Source organism: Sus scrofa, chromosome 17 (assembly GCF_000003025.6).
Source record: "Sus scrofa isolate TJ Tabasco breed Duroc chromosome 17, Sscrofa11.1, whole genome shotgun sequence".
Classification (NCBI taxonomy): Eukaryota; Metazoa; Chordata; class Mammalia; order Artiodactyla; family Suidae; genus Sus; species Sus scrofa.
Window position 1 is genome coordinate 20,597,102 of NC_010459.5, and position 15,441 is coordinate 20,612,542.

General features: G+C 39.6%; 1 long non-coding RNA gene across 2 annotated transcripts in view; it reads right to left on the reverse strand.

Annotated features, from left to right (window-relative positions):
• The window catches only part of LOC110257380, a 481,953-nt gene extending 479,140 nt beyond the window's left edge, over positions 1–2,813 (reverse strand). For both annotated transcript variants that reach the window (XR_002339930.1, XR_002339931.1), the window contains exon 1: positions 1,128–2,813. This is a non-coding gene — a long non-coding RNA (uncharacterized LOC110257380). The remainder of the gene's footprint in view (positions 1–1,127) is intronic.

A 15,441-nucleotide genomic window follows, 5' to 3' on the forward strand; every position in this document is an offset into this window, starting at 1 on the left:
TCATTGCTTCTCAATTTCCTGAAAACTTGTAAATTGATGATTCTCAGAGAATGACTGTACACAGAATTAACTTTGATGGAGGCTAACCAGAAGTCTATATATATGCTACCATTCTGAATAATAAAATATTCCTTTGAAAAGACGCTTGTGTATTATCCCACCCTTTTCAGATGATAGATGAACTGCCTGGCTGTCTGAGATGTGTCTATGACTCAGAGTCTCACAAATCAGGATGCAGCATTAGAAAGTACAGTGACACACCTGCCAGATCCACAGGGAGCCTGTGAAACTCATCACTCTGATTAGATGGCGTCTTAGCCCCCTCTGCATCGGGAGGGAGTTTTCCTAATTCGGTGACCACTGTTATCACATATAAAAAAAAGTCTTTCCACTAAGCGTTCCAGATAGAGGTGCAATTTCCAGGGGGAATACACCACCAGCCAAGGCCCAACCAGATATAGGAAACTGGGCCCAAGCTGGCTGCTTCATCTAAACATAGCATTATCGGTTACAGGGGAAGAGAAACCAGAATTTATCACAGGTTCATCAGCCCCCACTCCAACATATTCAAACAGGACACAAAAGCAAGCAATGTACCTGTTAGCACCTATTATTTTTTCTTTAGTGAGCAGTAAATCATTATCTCTGAAGCGCAACATGTTTTTGGAAAAATATCTAAATAGGTCAGAAAGGTAAGTGGTTCTGACCAGAAAATGAAGACCTTACGAATTTATGGACATTTCAAATCTCCATAATGAAGTGGCAAGATATATTATGAAACAATGACTGTAATTCCTGTTGTGGCTCAGCGAGTAATGAACCCGACTAGCATCCATGAGGAGCCAGTTCAATCCCTGGTCTCACTCAGCGGGTTAAGGATCCGCTGTTGCCCAGTGAGCTGTGGTGTAGGTCCCAGACGCAGCTTGCTGTGCCTGTGGCACAGCCCAGCAGCTACAGCTCCCACTGGACCCCTATTCTGGGAACTTCCATATGCCATAGCTGAGGCCCCCCCCCCAAAAAAAGAAAAAGAAAGAAAACAACAATTAAGCACAACCACCTGGAGAAAGAGCAAACTGATGTGAAGGTGACTCGAAACTTGCAAGAAGGAAAATATTTTGACACATTACCTGGTCCAGCTGTACTCGAAGTGGGGTTTGAGGAGCCGCACTTTTTTTGCAAGCAGGTTGCAGCAAGAGCCTACTGGGCGTGCTCCGTGACTTTCGCTGTGTGTGGGTCCTAATGGACCGGAAGGGCTGGGATGGGCTGGCTTGTACTGAGCATCATGGGAGGCTCCCAGCATGGCTGAATCATGCCCAGGCGTTGCAGCCCCGATCATTCTTCCCAGAAGTCTCGGGAATTCCACATGGGCTTATGGGAGTCCCAGAATGAGAATCACCTGGGTACCTGGAGTGTTGGAGGCCCCTCCTCCCAGGAGTAAGGAGTCAGGTTCACACGGTCCATAGCTGCAATGCTCAAGGACGCTTGCCTCCCCTGAGACTCCCTAGCCCTTCAGTGTCACAGTGCAACTGAGCCTTGTCCAGAGGCTGAGCGAGCGGAGGAAGGGATCCAGTCAGAAAGCTGAGTCAATAAAATTCTGAAATTAAACATAAAAAGAAAAGGAAAAGAAAAGAAAAGAAAAGCTGTGTGGAGTGGGGCCTCAGGAGGCCAAAAGGCGGGAAAGGGCTGCGCAGGCTTGAAGCAAACTGGACCCCTCCCAGCCACCCACCCCCGACTCCTCGCTTCATGGGCTGGGCATCTGCATGGCGCCAGGAACCCTGGGTCGCCATCCCAGCCTCTTAGGATTCTGCGCGGAGGTCGGTACAGAAATTGGAAAGAAATACTTATAAGCTGTTATAACAACTACATATAAAAAATGGAATCACTTTATATCTGTTGAATCTAATATTAATAAATTTGGACTTGAACTCTGTCTTTTAAAATTTATTAATTCATTTACATTGCATTTTACAAAAACATCGGTCCACAATAGATTGGAAATTAAAAAGCAAATAAACCGCAAACGAAAACAAGGACAAGAAAAAAACAAAAAGGTACTTCCTTATAGAAGATCTAGTCAATCTCTAGTTTTCGAATAAGCTTTTTTTTTAATGCGTTTCTTTATTAACATCTCTTTGCTGTGCCTGTAATATTTTCTTGCTTTGAGCTCTTGAATCTTTAAAATACACCAATAATTTTCTGCCACTTAATTCTTTTGCATGGAGTAGAAAATGTAGACAGTGATTTCTTTCTGAGGTGAGAGCTGAAACGTCAAGTGAGGAGAGAGATTTTTCTTTTTCACTTACTATGAATGTTGTTTACCAAATAAGTTCTTAATAAAGTCAGCCATTACTAGATGCTTTCATCTTGTTTTTAAACGATATCAGGGAAATATAATTTTATAACCTCCCTTCGAGTTCATTTTGGTGTTTGGTGTGCTCACTAATAGGAAACCCAAGCCTGTAAATAACCTAAGTCTGGAGCCGCACTGTGGTGCCCCTGACAGATTTGGGGAAGAGGCTACCACATTCTTTCTGGTCCATTCTACGATACTGAGAAGAATTTTACCTCTATGCTGTAGTCCCATCTTCCCTCCTACCCCACTATCCCCTTTATGCAACAGGAAACGTAAGGACCAAGAGAAAGCAGAGTTGATTGATTTTTATCTGGGCTAAATTTTCATCGTTTAAAATATGCAGCCACCAATACATTTGTTTTTCTTTGTGTTTTCTGACTATCATGAGGCTGGACTCAGATTTGCTCTATCCAAAGCTCACAATATGTTCTCAAACATTTGGAGAAGACGTGCCCTTCTAAACAGGTCAGATCAAGGGTATCTCCCCACCCCACCCCCACCCCACACTGGACACAAAGAGAGTGTGTCTTAAAACGTGGCTTCTTGTGATTGCTTTGTCCTTCAGTCTAGACAGGAAGGGTCCTCATCACTTTACCACAGTGGAATCTTTTAAGTCAGCAATGGTTCTAATTATGCACCAATTAACCTTAATTAAGACAGTTCTTGTGTAACAGCACACCCAGAGAGTTCACTAAACAAACAGCTTGACAAACGCTGTCATTTAAAATCCTTTCCAAACATGTCACTTTCTTAATTAGGAAGTCAGGTTGTGAAGCCTCTATGTTCACAGACGTTATTGGAGAAATTAGAGTAGAGAAGATGGGGGCTGATTCCTCTTCATGCTCCTTAAATGCATTGGTTACACAGAACAACGTGCTGCCACGGATGGACCCGTGGGGCAGCGCTGTGAAGATCACCCCTCGCTGTACACATTTATTTGCTCCAGGTGGGCAATAAAATGATATCAAATTACTCAAGTTTCATTTTTCCAGAAAGATTAGAAAATGAAAGGGGTATTTCATGGAAATAATGAAAGATTGATCTTTTTCCTATTTGTATTAAGCTGGAAGTCACACAGACCACAATAAATTGAACAGAAAATTCTGAAAATTGGGGAGTTTTAAACTATATCTTTGACATCTTTATAATATTAGATCCCATTTTTTAAATGTTTAAAAGACATATTTCTATTCAAGTCATGACTTATGCTATGCCAGGATTTTTTTGCATTGAATTCGCACATTTTTATTATGTATTTCATACTTTTGTTGCTTTTGTAAATGGAATCTTCCCTTTCAACATATTTAATTTTATTTTAAAATATTTTAATGTGAAATCTACCATAAAAAAGGACAGATTATGTATATTTAGTGTTTTAAGAAAATTAACCTGCTTGAGAAATAAAACATCAGTAATAATTTTAAATGTGTTAAAAGACCAAAAAAAAAAAAAGGGTTCCCATCGTGGCTCAGTGGTTAATGAACCCAACTAGTATCCATGAGAACGTGGGTTCAATCCCTGGCCTCTCTCAGTGGGCTAAGGATTGGGCGTTGTTTTGAGCTGTGGTGTAGGTCACAGACACAGCTCTGATCCCGAGTTGCTGTGGTGTACACCAGCAGCTACAGCTCTGATTCGACCCCTAGCCTGGGAACCTCCATATGGTGCAGCCCTAAAAAAAAAAAAAAAAAAAATCTATGTTCCCACCCCTAATTACACTCCCTTCCTCCCCCAACTCCAGAAATACCTTCTCCTAAATTTGTGCTAATAATTTATTTCATTATGTTTAGAGTTTGCCCACCTATGTGTAGTAAACCTAAATTGTGCGTAATTTTACACATTTTTAGCCTGTATATAAGTGGAATCAGAAAATATTCTAGACATTTATTCAAGTGTGTAATTCAACTTCATTTGTTTTCACTGTTATAAGTTATTCTGCCATATGACTCTATTATAAAAAAACAAAATGATCTAGTCTAGGTGGTTTTTTTGTCTAATTTTGTCATGAACGGTTTAATTTTTTCAAAATTTTTCTTAAGCTATTGCAATTATAAAGTAGTTTTTCTGTTTTTAATGTGTTAATATGGAGAAGTATATGGCATGATAATTTTAAATATGAGTGATAAGTCCAACTTGGTCATGATTTATTATGTATTATGTTTGTTTTTAAAATGCTGAATAGATTTTGTTATTGATTGGGGGGGGCACTTTGAAGAAATCAAAGCCATGTCTATGCCTGATTGAATTATAACTTCCATTTTTACTATCGTCCTACCTTGATTTTGATATCAAGATTTTATTAGCTTCAGGACATACATTTCAAAGTACCCTCTCTTTCCAGTCTCTGAAAGAATTTTCTTAAATTTAGAATGATCTATTCTTTGAATGGCTAGTATAATTTTTCTTTTTAAATGTAAGAACAAGGAGAGTAAAACAACTCAAATTTTCTATTTTCTGAAATTATTCACACTTCTAGGAATTTCCTTTAATTTTCACTAAATTTTCCCAATGCATTGGTGCACATTTCTCCATAGTTTTCTCTATTATCATTTTATTATCTACTCTTTACTTGTGCCCTTTATTCTTCACATATCTCGTTAAAGGGTTAGAGGTTGTTAGGGTTGGCACTATTGGTGTTATCTACTACATTTGTTTTCCATTTTTTAAATTTTGTGTTTTACTTAAACTGTATTGGTTTGTTTTTTAACAGCCACATCTGTAGCATATGGAAGTTCCCAGGTTAGGGGTTGAATATGATCTGCAACTGAGGCCTCCACCACAGCCACAGCAACACCTCATCTGAGTCACATCTGTGACCTACCCTGCAGCTTGCAGCATCATTAGATCCTTAACTCACTGAACAAGACCAGGGCTGAAAATTATATCCTCAGGGAGACAACATCAGGTTCCTAACACATTGAGCCACAACAGCAACTCCCTGTATTGGTTTTTATTTATTTATTTTATATTTTGGCCACATCAGTGGCGTATGGAAGTTCCTGGTTCAGGGATTGAACCCAAACCACAGCAGTAACAACACTGGATCTGTAACCAGAGAACTCCTGAGAAATCCTACATTTGTTTTCTTTTTAAGAATTCCTGTTTTTTGGAGTTCCCATTGTGGCACAGAGAAAATGAATCTGACTAGTATCCACGAGGATGCAGGTTCAATCTCTGGCCTCATTCAGTGGGTCAGGGACCTGGCATTGCTGAGAACTGTGGTGTAGGTTGCAGATTCGGCTTAGCTCCTGAGTAGCTGTGGTTGTGGTGTAGGCTGGCACATGTAGCTCCAATTCAACCCCTAGACCGGGCCCTAAAAAGCCGGGGGGGGGGGGGAGAAAAAAAATTCCAAAATCTACTTTTTAAGTTCATAATGCTTTATTTTAGTTTAATTAGTTTTACTTTTTGTTGTTATTACTTTTTCTTAAGTTGAAATCTTAGCTCATTAATTTTAGTCTTCCTTCTTTTCTGGCATAGGCTTTTGAGTATTGTTTGTCCTTTATAACCTATGTCAAACAAATTTTAATGAGTAGTAGTTTTCTTATTATTTAATACCACTAAAATTTGTTAAATAAAAATAAAATCTTTTGCTTCTTCTTTGAACCTATGTGAACATGAACTCACAAAATGGGGGTTATCTTGCATTCTGTTTTTTTGCTTATTTGTTGTTTTTGATTTTTTTTTATGCTGTACTTAACTTCCATTTCAAGACTTTGCCTTCCATATGAGACCAATATTGAGTCTCAAGGCTCCCAATTCACTAAAGACATCTCTGATTTGTCTTTTGGCCATATGAACAACAATTTATCTTTTTTTTATATGCATTCTTTTCTAATCTGAGTGATCACCTGAACTTCAGTAGAAACAATTCACAGCTACCAATTACTGGACTAAGAAAGTACTGATCTTACCTTAACCAGTCTATCTCACTTTCTTCTACTATCAGTATGCTTTGATCTGAAAGCCTTTGGATTCTATCTCCATATAATTAAAAAAAAACATTTCTGAACTTTTGATTAAAAATAGTGTCTTCTGGACCAAGTAGAAATGACCATTGCTGTGGCAAACAGATCCCCTCCTGCTCTGCTCTGTCTGCCTGACAAGGATTTAAGAGGCGTCATGAACATCAAAGGCAGTGCAGAGCGAAAGGAAAGTCTCCTAATGCCTTTTAAATCCTTTATCTTTCTTTTTCAAACCCGCAATGTGTAAGCATTCATTATTTGCAACTTGCATTCAAATTTCTGCTGTTCAAGCAGAAAAACGTTTTTCATTAATTTTAAATTCTTTGAATATTTCCTAATCCTCTACATGTAGGTTAGAGTGAGCAGTCGTTCAAAAGATTGAAATAATTCCTTCTGATACCTGGACTTAGGCAAACTATTTTGACCGCAAGTAACACAAACACAATTGTACAAACGTATACACAAAAAGGGAATTTACCAGTAAAATACAGAGGTTTTAGTGGACTCTGTGACCTGGTAGCTCTGAGAAGGGTCTAGAACCAAAAATTAAAAACTATAGGCTGTTAAACCCAAATATCACTCAAAATCCCAGCTATAAATTCTCAAGAGAGAGAAAACTCTATTGAGGCTGGCTTGGAAACATGCCCATTGATTGTCTAGTCAATCATGATGACAGGGTAAGAACAGAGGATGAAATGGAGTATGGAGATCATTTGCTCTATGTGGGGCCAAAAATTCTTGGAAGGAAAAGGCAGCTATTCCATGAAGAGGAGAATTGATCCTGCATTAAACACTCGGAAATTTCTGCCAGAATTGGGAGGGGGAAAAAATCAAACCTAAAAACAATTGGAGACAATATAATGCAACTTTATAGCAATGAGTGGAGACTAAAAATGTGAATAATTAATGTTTCTTTAAAAGAAAAAAAGCACACTAAAAACAGTTACTATCTGATAGAATTAATCAAACACAACAAAAACATACCCTGAGATAAATAAAGATCTGACTTGGGGAAAAAAATCATTAAAGATATGATTCTAAACATAGCGAAAATTTTAAATGTAAAGAAACTATGGATACCACAAGCACTCAACAGTAACAATGCAAAGGTGAAAAAAAAGATCTATAAACAAGATTAAGCTGATCTTTAATTTATTTTATGAAATTTAGATGCCAGAACCACTCTGAAAGTTTTGAGTAGAAAAACTGGGACTCCATAATTTAAAATAAGCCAAGATTTCTTCCATGCATATAAACCAAAGAAGATGAATTCTTCTTCTTTCCTACTGGGGAAGGTGTTCTGCCAACTGGGAGAGACTCTTTCCTCAGCCTGTCAAGCTCACACACCTCTCATTACCTGGCAATTCCTTTTTGCTCATCATCCTTCAGAATCAGTTCAATGGCTGTTTCTTCCCTGGGCCTTCAAACCAAAGCCTGTTGCCATGCTATTCTCTTGTTCACAGACAAAAACGCTATCTTTTATAGCACAGTTTAGAAAATGCATTTACATATTCAATTGTATTTATTATTAGACATCGATCTTCCATATCAGGTTATAAGACTCATGAAGACAGGTCCAGTTTCTGTCTGTATACACAGTTCATAGCAGTGTTGGGTAGAACACAATTAATATGGCTGGAAGGGCAGGGAAGGAAGAGAAGGGGGTTGTACACTTTGATGGAACTGAAGGGAGGCAGGCAACAGGGGCAACAGGAAAGAGAAAAAAAAATTGGGGGGGGGGGTCTTAGCTCAGGCTGTTCCAACGATGTACCCAGCAACTAAGTGGCTTAGAAACAACAAACAGTTCATTTCTCAGTTCTGGAGGCTGGAAGTCCAAGAGGAGGATGCCACCTGGGTCAGGTTATGTTAGAACCTTCTTCCAGGCTGCAGATTGAGACTTCTCACTGCTATTCTCACATGGCTGAGAAGAGAACAGTGGAAACAAGCCTTCTAGTGACTTGTTGTTGTCGTTGTTATTGTTTGTCTTTTTAGGGTTGCACCCGTGGCATATGTAAGTTCCCAGAATAGGGACTGAATCAGAGCTGCAGCTGCTGGCCTATGCCACAGACACAGCAATGCCAGATCCAAGCCATGTTTGCAGCCTACACCACAGCTCATGGCAACCCCAGATCCTTAACCCACTGAACAGGATCAGGAATTGAACCCACATCCTCAGGGATACTAGTCAGGTTCGTTACCTGCTGAGCCACAGTGGGAACTCCAGCTCCCCAGTGACTCTTAAAAAGGCACTAATCCCATTCATTAGGGCTCCACCCTTATGACCTCATCTAGTCCTAATTAGCTCCCAAGGTCCTACTTCCTAATAACACCATATTACATATCTGTTGAAAGATAGGCTTTCAACATGAATTTTGCAGGAAAACAAACATTCATTCCATAACAGGTAGACTGCTGGGCACAGGATCTGAAGAGAGAGAGAGTTCTCATCATGGCTCAGTGGTAATGAACCTGACTAGTATCCATGAGGACACAGGTTCAATTCCTGGTCTCGCTCAGTGGGTTAAGGATCCGGCATTGCCATGAGCTGTGGTGTAGGTAACAGATGAAGCTCAGATCTGGCATTGCTGTGGCTGGGGTGTAGGCCAGCAGCTGCAGCTCTGATTCGACCCCTAGCCTGAGAACCTCCATATGCCATGGGTGGGGCCCTAAAAAGACATACAAACAAACACACAAACAAAATGCTAGATAATGCTTTAGTCATGTCTGAGTATACCAGGTCAGTAGTTATATATCGCTGTACAGAGTGGAGGGAGTGATGCATGACGGAGTTCATGAAAACACAGAGAAGTGATGGATGAAAGGTGAGACAAAAGTATCTTTTCCTAATTTCCAGTGAAAATCCTTCTCTTTTAGATTAATTTTTATTATATAAGTAGAAATTAGTTGTGTGTCCTAAAGACAGGTTTTAGCTGATAACATCTCTCTAGGTAGGGTGTTCTCTTCAAAGAGTTGACAATGAAAGCTATTTTATCTCTCAAAAAGAAAATTCTTTATATTGTCGGTTCCATTTAACTTCAGCCTTACAAGGAAAATTTTATCTGGTAAACAACAGCATCCCGAAAGTGGTAAATTCTCTTCAGCTCCCTTTGCAATGGCAGAGCTTCCACCATCCAGTTCTGGGCTGTGCCCTCCAACCCACTACAATTACCCTGGCCATTAAAAATTATTCCATTATTTGTTGAGGTTACAGGATAGTGTGTCTTTTCTTATAGGTGTCACGGAATAATGGCACAGGGGATTGTCCACATCAGGTGAGTTAGACAGAATTAGGCAGTCCCAAAGCACAAGTGGTGTTCCATTACAAGGATATCCATGGATGCTATGCTCACAATTGTTGATGGGCGTTCCAATATCCATAGTGAGAGATGAACAGCTATTACAGCTCTTCTCCCTGGGAGATAAGATGGCAGCTTGAGTTAGCTCTCAGGGCTGGATATTAGCTGGCTATAGCTCTCTCCCATTGCTGAATCCAAGTACTCCCTGTGGTTCCCTTGGGTCGGTGCTCTTATACCACACCTCTTATCCCAGACAATGTCCCTCTAGCTTGGCTTTTTGTAAGTTTTTGTTTCTTCAGATCTTAAAATTCACCTCTCCGTTGCACATTCCAGCATATCATGTTCATAAATTCAGTGCTTATAATTCCCTTAATGTTTTTAGTATTTTAGTACATTTGGTTTTTTTACCCATAAACATTATGTGTAGAAGATGAAACAATGAAAAACAGAACAAGGAAAACAGGCATATGTTAGAAGTCTTATTACCAACCAGTGAGAAAACAAGTCTATACAATAGATCAATGTTATAGATTTGTTGTTTAAATCCTTTATATGCATTCTTATCTCTGTCAGCTTAATTTACCTTTTTTTTTTCTTTTTTTTTTTTTTTTTTTTTTTTGTCTTTTTAGGGTGGTACCCATGGCATATGGAGGTTTCCAGGCCAGGGGTCCAATTGGAGCTATAGGTGCTGGCCTATGCCACAGCCACAGCAACATGGATCTGAGCGTGTCTGCAACGTACACCACAGCTCATGGCAACGCCAGATCCTTAACCCACTAAGAGAGGCCAGGGATTAAACCTGTGTCCTCATGGATACTAGTCAGATTCATTTCTGCTGAGACACAATGGGAACTCCAATATATCCATTTTTTATAATTTTGTTAAAATATCCAATGTTTCTCTGTTCATTAATTTCTCTTGAAATTTTGCAAGTTTTACTTTTATTAAGCTTGAAGTTTATGTTGTTGAGTACCTACAAATTCATGGTTATCATAGACTCCTATTGGCTTGTTTTTCATAACTATATGGTGCTACTTTTTAATCTTAATATCGGTAATTTTATTATGTTGCTTTTCTTACACTGATATTTTACTTAGCGTTTACTTTGTTTCTCATGCCTTTATTTGCATCTTTCTACATGGAATTGTTTTAGGTATGTTTTTTGTCTTATGGAAGCAGCCTATTTCAAATTCAGTTTTACAAACTGTGGTTTTTAATAGGAAAATCTAATCTATTTACACTTTCTGTGAGCCTAGTGGGTATTTCTGTCACCCTATTTTTGGTATGAGATAACCATGCTTCTTCGTTATTGATATTATTCCCTTTTCCTGCCTTCTGTTGATTTGGAAAAATGTTCAATTTTCCCTTTTTTATTTGCTTTACGGTAAATTGTTTTGCTTGTCTGTGTGTTGCGGGGGTGGGGCCTTCTGGGGCCTAATCTGAAGCTGGGTTCTGTTCCCAGTGGTCATATTGGGAACATGGCAGGCAGATCCAGGCTCAGATCGGTGGCCCAGCTGCCACAAAGCCTGATCATGCAGATCTGACTCTGTCCCCACCTTTCTCAGGTTTCATCTCACCAGGAACTCTATTCCTAAGAAAAGTTTGGCGGAAGAATTTCACCTTCCTGTTGTAAGTGGGGGTGTCCATCCTAATTTCTTCATCTCCAGTGGAGCCCTTTTGGTCCTCTTGACCTGGAAGTAACCCAAACCTCTTGAGACTACTGCCTACTACACATTCAACCTGCAACACTGTCTTACCTTGTGCTCTGCTCACCATTTCACTTTTCTATTCTGTTCCTTGATTAGGGAAATACTTGTCTTTTGTTTGAGTCCAGCCGTGTGTCTTTATGTACATATTTTTTTCCCTCTTGCTAAATGATTCCAGCAAAGATGTAATCTTGACCTGAAGACTCGCCCTTCTCTTTCTAATTCTATGATACGGCCTAAACATCACCCTGTCTCTCTCAAGCCATCCCTTTTGATTCTCAAAAGACTGTTTTGGAAGTCAGAGAGCTGAACATTGACTGTTTCTTCTTTTCATTTCCTCTCTAATGATCTACTTATCCTCAAGGCAATGTAGATGGCTCTTACTGAGAAGGCAAAAGGTCATGATAAAAAGGGAATGATAAAAAGCAAAAAGCTCAAAAATTACTATTTCGAGATGCTTTCTATATATGTCCTTATTAAGGTATGTGCCTCAAAGCCTAGCTCAAACCATTCATGTGTGCATGGAATTAAACATAGACCATCCTGGAGACTGAATTAATGTGGCTTATTGACTTCCTCTAGCACTTTCTATTCCCACTGGTGAATCACCTACAGGAACTTGAAAAAAAGAGGAGGAGAATGCAGCACTCTTCAGGCTCTGGAGAGTGAGGAGCATGGAGGAAGAAGAGATGCTAGAAATGGGTATATCCTATGGGGTCCTTGAACACAGGACAAATTCTTGGCTTTCATGGATTTGGATAAAGAGATGACACCTGAGTATCAAGATAGAGAACCCTCAAGTAAGTGAGGGGAGTAACAGAGAGCAAGAAAAAAATGTCCTGGCAGTTTAAAATACACGCCTGCTGAGCTGGTCACTGTTCTCACATCCAAGATCCGCTCACTTTCCATTCCCTTTCAGCTGACCATTTGTGAAATAGGGAATGCCAAACGCCCAGGTTAACCAGATTCCACGTGGACTTTAATCCTGTGAAGCAAGACACACACAAGGAGGTACCCATGGCTGATCCGAACACATCAATAACAATCAGTAACTGTGGACTTACCTAAGAAATTATTTCTTGAGATACATTATATATATATATATATATATATATAAAATACATATATATCATATATAATACATATATACATATATAATATTTATCACATATATATAATACATACATACATATATAATACATATTCATCATATATATCATATATATATATCCATAATTTATGTATTATACATATACTAGCCTCTACAACCAGTAGATTTTTAGGCAAAGGAAATTATCTTCAATAATCTGAGTGGGCCACCCCCCAAGCACTCCTTAAAAGCCTTAAGCCAGAAGGCCTCACCCCAAGGCCTTAAAAGCAGAACTGATATTTCCCCAAGGAAGAAGAAATTCTGCCTGTAGACTATAGCTTTAGCTTGTATCCAAGATTTTAGGCTCCTCTTCCTGATGAGGAGCTCCGCTTCCTCTGTGGATTTTAGAGTTGCCTAGCCAGCCCTCACAATTGGAAAGGCTAATTTCTTACAATAATCTCTTGCTATAGAAGTGTGTGTGTGTGTGCATGTGTGTGTGTGTGTGTGTGTGTGTGTGTATGAATTTGTGTGTGTGTATCCTACTGGGGTCTTTTCTCTTGTGGAACCCTGACTGATACAGATTTTTAACACCAGAAGTGTTTTGAGAGGAACATAATCTTAAGAACAAGATTTCTGATTTGATTCTGATACAAACACTATTGTATATGGAATGGATGGTCAAGGGGGACCTGCTTGTAGGAACAGGGAACTCTACTCAGTAGTCTGTGAAAACCTATATGGGAAAGAACATGAAAAAAAATGGGTATGTGTCTATGTATAACTGAATCACTTTGCGGTATAGCAGAAATTAACACAACATTGTAAATCAACTCAGCTGCAATAAAAAAATTTTTTTGGCTTTTTTTTTGCCTTTTCTAGGGCCGCTCCCCCAACCTATGGAGGTTCCCAGGCTAGGAGTCTAATTGGAGCTGTAGCTGCTGGCCAATGCCAGAGCCACAGCAACGGGGGATCTGAGCCACGTCTGCAACCTACACAACAGCTCACTGAGCAAGGCCAGGGATCGAACCAGCAAACTCATGGCTCCTAGTCGGATTCGTTAACCACTGAGCCACGACGGGAACTCCTCCATAAAATTTTTTGAAAGAGCTTCCTCTTGGTAACTAGAAGGAAATGTTTGGAAATGAACTGCCATTGAGCACCTACTATGTGCCAGGTACTGTGCATTTGCATAAAGTATCTCATGCCTAGTGCTCAGAAATTCCATCCATCGTTAACTTTAGCATTCCTGAAACAGAGCTTAGGTTCCTGGAAAAAGTGCAAGATTGGTCTATGGATCAGTGAACCTCACTCAGCATACACCTAATGAGCCTCAAATAACTAATTCTGCAACTCTGTTGCTCAGAAATTTGCACTGGTTCCCCTTTAAACTTATGAAATAAAGTCCAAGTCTCAAGGCCTCCACTGGAAAAAAAAAAAAAAAGAATGAAGTTTCTAAATTGATTCTGAGTTTTCTGGAGTGAATTCTCTAGTTTGATTAGATTTAAAGGCACCAATGAATATTTCCAGTGGTAAAGAGGGCATGATAATCCATAGTGTGATGTGGCAATAGAGACAGGCAAAATATCACCATTGGATACTATCACATACCTATAAAAGGTAAGGTTCTGGGTAACCATGATTTGTGATATGATATAACACTTTGGTTAACCTAAGGAATATAATGGAATTGGCTGGTTGCACCTCCTTGCACTGGAGAAAGTAAAAAAGGGGTAAATTACTTAAAAGTTTCTACATCTTCCCTGAAAGAAACCTTTATCTCTGGTAGCTGCAGTGCTGAGATTTCTAAAAACCAAACCCAGAGTCTCACCCTGAGAGAGGCTGAATTACAATGTAAATTAAATTCTTGACCTTAGGGCTGTCCTCTGTTAAGGAGAGGTCATTGGTTAATAAGGAAAGGGATCCTGAAAATTGGAATGGGGACATATGGAAGATCCAAGTGAACCTGGGTACACTGACCCCCTAAATTCTACTGAATCTTCTTTGGCAGTATAAAGGCCATTCTACTTCTGTTTGAGGAGGTTAAACCTGCTTTGCCTGAAGAAGCCTCTCCTGAGTGGTCGCCTTGGAAGAAACATTTGCTTCCCCTCAGGAACTATCCCACCATTCATCTTTGCATCTAGACCTATAACTTGACTCAATTCCCAACCAGCCCCAGAGAATGAGTTGCAAAGTGTGACATTACACACCAAAACAAACAAGCAAACCAAAACCTAGCATGGATTCTCCAATGTATATAGAGAGATACTTGGGTAATACGTGTTGGAGTAGATATTAAAGAGATCCATTACTGGAGTTCCCATTGTGGCACAGCAGAAACGAATGTGACTAGGAACCATGAGGTTGTGGGTTCAATCCCTGGCCTCACTCAGTGGGTTAAGGATCTGGCATTGCCGTGAGCTGTGGTGTATGCTGCAGACGTGGCTCGGATCTGTGACTGTGGCGTAGGCCAGCAGCAACAGCTCCGATTAGACCCCTTAGCCTGGGAACCTCCATAAGCCACAGGTGGGATCCTAAAAAGACAAAAGACAAAAAAAAAAAAAAAAAAGATATCCATTATTATATGGGATAATGATGTATGGAATATTTTAGTTTTAAGTTTTATGAAACCCTATTTATTGATATGGGCCCACTAAGCAGAGTTTCAGCATTTAAAGTTGGAGCTCAAATGATGAGAAAAGCCCTACCAATTTGGTTGGTTTGCTGAAACATGGAACAAAAGGTAACTTATATGAAATGAGGTTGAAATGTCAGGACTGCCTTTGTTTGCTGCAGAGGAAGGTGTCCATAGTTCTAAGGAGATGGAAATGTTAGAATGGATTTGTCATCTAAAACCTGCTCACTTATCCTGGGATAGTCCTTCCACCAGGTCTGAGAAATAAAGTTGGGAGGGGACTCCAGCAACTTGAAGAGCTCTGTGATTGCTCTTCTCCATAGGTCGGAAATTATAGTGGGCACTGCTACCTGTCACCAAACTCTGATCCCTGAATGAAATGGGGATAATTAGATGCCAGGGTGA